Genomic DNA, 8,569 nt, shown 5'->3' with positions numbered 1-8,569 from the left:
TTCTTTTGTTCGCTTAACCTGCTTCTTCAATTTCGCTTAACCTACACAAATTACAAAGTGAGTGAGGAAGTTAAGTGGATTAAATTTTATATCCGAATTTCTCTTCTTTGATTGGTTCAGCCATGAAAATAGTATGTAATGATGTGCGCAAAAGTTAGAGAAGAAAGCATTTGTTTGGCAGCAGGAGGTGGAGGCCGAGGAAATGGTAGAAGCTCGGAATTTATCACAAGGAAATTAATATGAGTTCGAGCAGAAATAAGAACAAGTAGTGCGCACGAAAGAGAGCTTAAACCCTAACCTTGAGTAGAGGCGTTACAGATCCATCGTTAAGAGTGAAGATATCAGAAATTTAGAAGCAAATTTAGAAGCATAATGTCAACAAGATCTTGAGCTGTAACACTGAATAACAAGCAAATGATTATCAAACAATGAAAGTTGTAAATAATTATCAAACAAATAGCTCAAATTGAATTACAAATTAAACTTGAACAGAGCAGAACAGAACAGATTCAATGTTCATCCAAGGAAATGATTAAAACCAAAAGCTTCGATTGCAGAAAAAATTCATCAAAATCAGAGTAAACCCGCAGATTCAAACGAAGCACAAAAATAGAGTATGATAAACCTAAAACTGGCACAGAAAAATTGAGCCCTAAGGTTTATCACGAAGAACAGAATCACAAAATCAGGATATATATACCTGAAATTTGAGATCGTTACGAGAAGAACTGAGAGAGCGAGTTGAGATTAGATGGAAGAGGCGCCAGAGGGAGCATATGCGATGAGAGCGGCGGCAGAGAGAGCTCTGCAACGATGGGAGTAGACGCGACGAGAGCGGCGGCGGAGGGATCTCGTGCGATGCAAGGGATGACAGAGAGAGATTGTGCGATGCAAGCGGTGGCGGCAGCGATAGCGGCAACGGCTGCGGCGGAAGAAGCAGAAGTAGCAGCCATGGAGAGAAGAAGTAGCTCGTGTCAGGGAGAGAGGAAGAAGCTTGTGTTTGATTTGGGAATGGAGCTCGAAACACAATTTGAATGGGGGCTGCCACGGGGAGAGAGAGGGGATAGGTTAGGTTTACATCAATATTTTTCGACGAAAAAATTTAAATTACAGATGAAAAAATCTGTTTGTAATAATTTAATAAAACACAACTTTTTGTCTATTTAATTACAGACGGATTTTTCGTCTGTAATCATTTCTCATGAAAAATTTAATTTTTTTGACGGAATTATAGAGGGAATTTTTTTCCGTCTGTAATTTATGATAATCTATTTTTTTTATTTTCCGACAAAAAATTCCTCTGAAATTCCCTCTGTATTTCCGTGGGATAAAATTCGTCAGAAATATCCGTCTGTAATAACTAGTTTTCTAGTAGTGAGCGTGGCGGCAAAGACTGCGATGCCTGCCGGGGGGGTTGCAGTGCTGGGTGGCTGGGGGCTAGGTTTAGTTCGTTGATGCTGTGTAATTTCAGAGAGGAGAGGATCCTGGTGTTGGATGAGTGTGGGTGTGGCTGCGTTGGTTTCCTTAGCTTCTTTAGTTTTAGGGTGTGTGTGGTTGGAGGAATTATAAATAATTCCTAGGAATTTCAAGATGAAAATATCATATTTCCATGTTTGGTTCAAAGTTTGAAAAACTATTCCTAAGCAAGTTTGATTCTAGGAAATCAAAATACCATCATTTCAATTCCCACCTTCCCCTTGGGTATCTTTAGCTCCCATGGGAATAGAATCTTTATAACAATGTAATACGTGAACCACACACACCCTTAGGGTTTTGACGTTTGTTTGTTTTTTTTTTTTCTAAAAAAGCACAAAACTTAATAATTATTAAGTTTTAAATCATTTTTAATTTAAAATTAATAATATTCAACTTAATTTTTTATTTATAAAATTAGATTTAAAATTTTAATATTTTAAAGTAAATCACATAAAATTTTTTATTAAATTTTAATTATTAAAAATTTTAAATTTTAAATATATAAAATATTTAAAATTATAAAAAATATATAAAAGCTTTAATTAATTTAAATTCAAATGATTAAAACTGTGACTATAGATCATTTTAGATTAACTCTCAAAACCGTTATCATAGACCATTTTAGATCACCCCTCAAAACCATGACCATAGACCATTTTAGGTCACCCTTTCAAAAAACCGTGACTATAGACCCTTTTAGGTCACTCCCCAAAACCCAGGAACGGACCCAATAACAACAATGAAGGAACACTTGCCCCCACAGTGTTATTTATTTATTTTTTTAAAAAAATATAGTTAAATATAATGTGCCCCCACTTTAAATTTTAAATGACCCCACTACAAATAAATTAAACTCAATTAGCTAAAGTTCTAAATTTATTTTTTTATTTCTTTATCATTTTGACTATTATTTAACCTAATCAAATTTAATTCTTGTGCTATCATTTTTTTATTCCCTTAAACCCTCTTTTTATTTTTATATTTTTAACTTTTTTTTCTATTTCTTGTCTAGGGGTCATCTTCTCTTCATCAAAAAATAAATTTTAAATTCTCTATTTTTTTATATAACTCTCCATGACTCTATATATTTTCCAATTTTATTGTTTCTCTTTTTGATATTTTCAATTGCAAATTTTAATTCAAACAATTATAGTTTAGGTATTAATTTAATGTTTTATTTTCTTCGTGACTTTATATATTTTATTTTATTCTCGATTTATTCATCTTTATTATTTATTTTTTATCTTTCATTCTATTATATGTACCTATGTTGCATATAAAATTTTAAAATAAATTGATTAATTTACTAATATAAAATATATTTTTTATTTTTAGAAATAGTAATAGAAAAATATTTTAATTACAATATATAATTAGACAGATGTATAAAATCTTTCATCTAACATTATATTAAAATTAAATTAAAAAATATATAACAAATTTAATTATTTTAAAAAGAAAGAAAGAAAAAAATTATAAATTATGTTTCTATTATTTTATATAAATATACTTTTCGTATACAGATTTATATGCCATAGAAATTCTAATTATCCAAATATAAGAGGATTATATGTCACATATCCCGTTAAGTCCAGATAATTAGAGATTTGGGAGAAATTATTTTCAAGTTGTTGTTCAAGCAAAGAGCTTTTCCATGTTTTATAAGAACTCAATTAGAACAAGGGTCATACTTCCGTTCCACCCAGATTCATAAGATAAAAAACGAAAATAATTCTTGAAATTGAAATCAATACATGAATTAAAATAGAACAGTAATAGTATTAATCCATAGAATAAATAGAGCTCCTAACCTTAACATTGGAGGTTTAGTTGCTCATGGCTTAAAGAGAAAACTAGGGTTCTGAAAAACTGTAAAGTGCGGAATGAGCTAAGAGAGAAGAGATGATATGAGCCCGAAGGGCTAATTCTTTTCCCTTTTATATCTAATCCTAATTAATGTAAAATATATTTTCTAAAATTAAATAATATCTTTTTCTATTTTAAAATAAAAAAGCTTTAATCAAAATTAATTAAAATTTTCGTGCAGCTTCTTATTCTGCGTGGGGACCATGACTATCTTGAGGAGTGGCGCCTAACTTGGGAAGCAGGCGCCTAACTTAGTGCAAAAATCCATCCTGGCGCCTAACTTGATGAGCATGGCACCTAAATTCATGCTGAACTCCTCGCCTGGTGCCTAACTTGAGCCTAGTGGTGCCTAACTTCGCAGTGCCCGAAGTGAACTTTCCCTTCTGCACCTAACTTTGAAATCATGGCGCCTAACTTGGGAAATTTCAAGTTAGGCGCCACCTTGGCCATACAGAATGAAGAAAAAGGGCATACTATTATATATCGTTGGAAAGCTCTAGAAGTTATCTTTCTAATGCCACTGAAATCACATCAATTGGATCTCTGTAACTCAAGTTATGTCCGTTAGAGTGCAGGGAAGTCAGGGTTGACAGCATCATCTATTTTTTGCCTCTTCTTCAATAAGACTCTGTCAAATCCATCCGAATGCTACCTGAAATAAACAAAATTGCACACAACTCAAAGCAGTATTCATAGTGGCTAAGAAGTATTTAAATCTTGATTAAACTCACAAATTTGAATGCAAATTCACTAGAAAAAGATAAGAAAGATGCTCACGCATCAGTTGCTAAGAACAAGTTTTTTCGAGGTCTAGTAGGAAAACCCTTCCAGTGACCTAGGTTGCTAAGAACAGGTTTTTTAGAGGTCTAGTAGGAAAACCTCATTTATCTATCTTGTTGTATTTCTATTGTGTCTTTTCTCCATCTTTTTCTTATCCCTTTATCCTTCGTTCTAATTTTTTTCTTATCATCTGGTATCAGTTACAGGTCGTAGGTAAATTCTTATTTATCTACACGTTCCATGGGTCTTGTTTAGTCTCTTTGTTTTATTTTCTCTTTAATTTCTTCAAATTCACTTTAGATTCCACAAAAAACCAAAAAAAAAAAAGAAAAGAGTCTTAAAAAAATGATTGAGTATTATGATAGTGATGAAGAAGGAATCTCATATGCGAAAAAGGGTTCTCGGTTACAAATCCTTGCATTTAAAGGGAGAAATGATCCTGAAACTTATCTCAGATGGAAAAGGAAGGTAGAGTTAATTTTTATAAATTGCATCCTTTTAGAGGAAAAGAATGTTCGACTGGTACAAGCCAATTTTTTCGATGCTGCCCGTATATGGTGGACTGAATTAGGAAGATCTAGAAGATGGTACGGAAAGAGGCCAGTTTGTAGCTGGAGAAGATGAAGAAAATCATGAGGAGCCAGTTTGTGCCATCATCATACCACATGAGGAATCGATTTGTGCCATCATCATACCACAACAAACTTTTTAGAAAATTTTGTATGCTACAACAAGGTTCACAATCAGTGAGGAGTACCACAAGGAGTTTCTATATCTGATGGACAAGACCAATATTAAACTGAGTCCTGAGGTCCTCATGGAATGATTTTTGTTTGGATTACACGAAAACCTTGCAAATAAAGTACAACGCTACCATTACGAGACCATAGAGGATTTGGTCAAATTGGCCATTGACATGGAGTATATGCAACAATTTATAGCAACTTGGCATTCCAAAGGAGCAAAATTTGAGGATTAGACAAAGGTCAAAGTTTTTTACTTCAAGAAGGATATTATAGATTGACATAAGAAGAGGATTTCTTCTACGCCTAGCTCTTATTCTTCTTCAAAGCTAGAGACAGAAGAATTTATTGAGTATGCTGTTGAGGGTAATGTATACTTGGAGGATCAAAAAGTGCAGAATTTTTCAAGTGGGTCCTTGAGATGTGAGAAATTTAAAAATATAGAGAGAAAAAAAAATAGAGAAAGAAAGTGAGTGTTTGAGTGAAAAGGATCAATGTTTAATTGAAAGTGAGAGTTTTGAGAGAAAAGATGAGAATAGTGAGAGAGAGGAGTCAATGAGTGACAAAGAATCTGAGAGCAATAAACACACTTGTGAGAGAGATCTAGAAAGTTCTAGCTTAGACAAGAGTGCAATAGTATCATTGAATTCCACAGAGTCCTTAGTTTCTCATACATCTAATCATGAAATTTCTAGTGTTTTTATATCAACTTTTCCAGGCTTTGTAGATTCACTAATCAATTATGGAGGCATAAATATAGATGAAAAGAGAGAAAGACAAATTACACACTTTGGACAAGATGGTAAAAGTATGGTTGGAAAGATTGAACTTGCACATATGAAGGACATAGCCACAATTTAGTAGTTAGAGAAGAGTCATCAAACCATGGTATTTAAACCCGGAGATTGGGTTTAGATTTCTTGAAGGGAAGAAGAGCGTCTCATTCAAGATTCGAGGATGAATCTTTTTGAAAAGGGAGAGGATGATACGTGGTCAGGAGGGACTTTTTGTCATTTTAGAACTAAGGGACAGAATGGTAATCTCGTCACGTTCAAATATTTGAATACTAGAAGAATTGGACCTTGCCAATCTTGGACATCAAGAAGACCAAGAGTCCGTCTCAAAAACAGTGGTGCTGAAATGGCGACAACTCATAAGACCCATTGAGGACAACAAGAAGTCCAATAATGCTTTTCAAATTCAATGGGAGGCATAATTTATTATTAATTTTTGAATTTTTTAGGCATTTATTTTAATTTATTCTGCTGTTAGAGTTTGTTGGAAGATTTGATTTACTTTTGATTTGCTTAGTAGTATTTTTAGGGATTTTAAATTTAAATCAAATCTGATCTAATCTAATAAGATTAAATCTGATTTAAATTAGTTATCTTATCCTTAGAAATTTAAAATTTAAATCAAATATGATCTAATCCAATAAGATCAAATCTGATTTAAATTAGTTATCTTATCTTATCTTTTAGTTAGTTTGTTAGGAGTTTATTTAAACACCTTTGGTAAGATAATTTATACAACTTTGATGAATAAAATTTTCTTAGTGCTTTATGCACGTTTTTTTAGTGTGATTAAGTAAGGTGAGTGATTTGCTTCACTTGTTTCATAGAGAAGATTGACTGATTCAATTTTTATCCCTTTGATCTAGGATGTCAAGGATAGGTTCTTTGAAGGTCTAGTAGGAAAAATCCTTCTGATGACCTAGGTTGCTAACAACAAGTTTTTTAGAGGTCTAGTAGAAAAACCCTTCCAGTAACCTAGGTTGCTAAGAACAGGTTTCTAAAAGGTCTAGTAGGAAAACCCCATTTATCTATCTTGTTGTGTTTTCGCTGCGTCTTTTCTCTATCTTTTTCTTATCGCTTTATCCTTTGTTCTAATTTTTTTCTTATCACTCTGTCTCGTCTGTCTTTGAATTTTATGATTCTGAGTTTGTATGATTTTGGAACCGAATAATGTTTATGATTATGAGTATGCACTGCTGAAATTAATGTTTGCTTCAATTTATGTTTGTTCATTTTGTTTATTTTATTGATTCTGAGTTACTGTAATTATTAAAGTGTTGTTTTTTTATTATTGAGTTGCTATTTTTTTTTTATTTTTTTTTTGTAAGTTAAAGTTGTTGGTGGTGTGATTGTTGAATTTAAATTTTTTTTAGCTTAATTTTTGTTTTCGATGTTTGTGAATTCTTTGATTTTTGTGTATTTAGATTGTGAGTGTTTATTCTAGATATTTATGCTGATTATTTTATTAGGATTTTAGAGTTAATTAAAAAATTTTAATATTTAAAATTATTTATGCTGATTATTATTTATGCTGAGTATTTTATTTGAGTATTTAAAATTGTATATTAAATTTTTAATAATTTTATTGTATATTTAATTAAATCGGTTTAATTTAGGTTCGATTTTAATTAGACTATTAAATTATGAATTAGTTATTTGACCGATTCAATGATCAATTTGATTTTTACAATCTTGGAATTTATTATTTTTGTGCAGGGCACAGGGGTATACACTAATGTAAGAGTAAAAGAAGCTATTAGAATAAGGGTAGTTCTACGGTGATGAAAAAAATATTTTTCTTTAACTTAAAGACATAGAGATACAGGCTGTTGAACACGTGTTATCTTGTTTTTCGAAGGATGGCACGTCCTGACTGGAAGCAACAGCTGCAGACTGTGACCCATGAGAAAAAATTAATCAGGTAAGTATAAATTTTTTTATCATGGACTTAGTCCTACAAAGACCCAACCCGCCCAGAAATGTGGACGCACCACCTACCCAAGATGCTACCCCAACCAAACTGAAGCAAACCTTGCTCTTCTCCCTCACTGCTGCCAATTTGAATAGCTTTATGCCCAATCTCCTCTTGATTATGATTATATTAATGATTATGATTATATTTTTGGACTTTTTTATTTTGGACCCAATAACATTTTTTGTAGTTAGACTTTTTTGCCACATAAATAAATTGGGATAGATAAAGATGGGTTAGCCAAGGATAGCTTAAACTAGACACAGTTTCTTGATTTTTAGACATCACTTATTGATTTAAGGTCCCTCTTTGTTGATGACTAAATTGGAGTGTTTGTATCCCCATAAAACTATAATGTTCTAACTTCTCTCTCTTTCTGGACTTAAGCCCCGTTTATAATAATAATAATAATAATTAGGGGTGTGCATGGCCCGGTCCGGCCCAAAAGTTCGGTCCGGTCCCGAACACTTTAGGGGCTAATTTGGTGTGATTTCATCGGGTTTAGGGCCGGGTAAGAGTCTAAAAAATAGACCCGGTCATTATTTCGGGTCGGGTCCGGGCCATAGCTCGGGTCACCCGAAATCGACCCGGTGGCCCGGTCACCATACACAATAAATATTTTGTATTATTAGTGATGGATGATAGCTATTATTATGTAGAATTTAAGTATTGTAAACCTTAATATTTTGTGTTATTAGTCATTATATATAAGACTATAAGTTAATGTTTTATATTTAAAATGCATAAGACTTTAGACTAATGCATAATATTGTGTTATTTGTATTTATTTAAATATTTGGTGTTATTAGACAATATTAGTATTGATTATGGTTATGCTTTAATTTTAGAAAAGAGTTGGTTCTTGTTATATTTTTCTAAGTGAATTTTACCATGTCAAATAATGGTTGGAGTCTTGCAAATTTGGATATTTTTACATG

This window comes from Arachis ipaensis, chromosome B4, assembly GCF_059453495.1.
Source record: "Arachis ipaensis isolate K30076 ecotype BB chromosome B4, ASM5945349v1, whole genome shotgun sequence".
In the NCBI taxonomy this organism is placed as follows: Eukaryota; Viridiplantae; Streptophyta; class Magnoliopsida; order Fabales; family Fabaceae; genus Arachis; species Arachis ipaensis.
The sequence above is the reverse complement of the archived record's forward strand: the minus strand, read 5'-3'. Positions refer to the sequence as shown.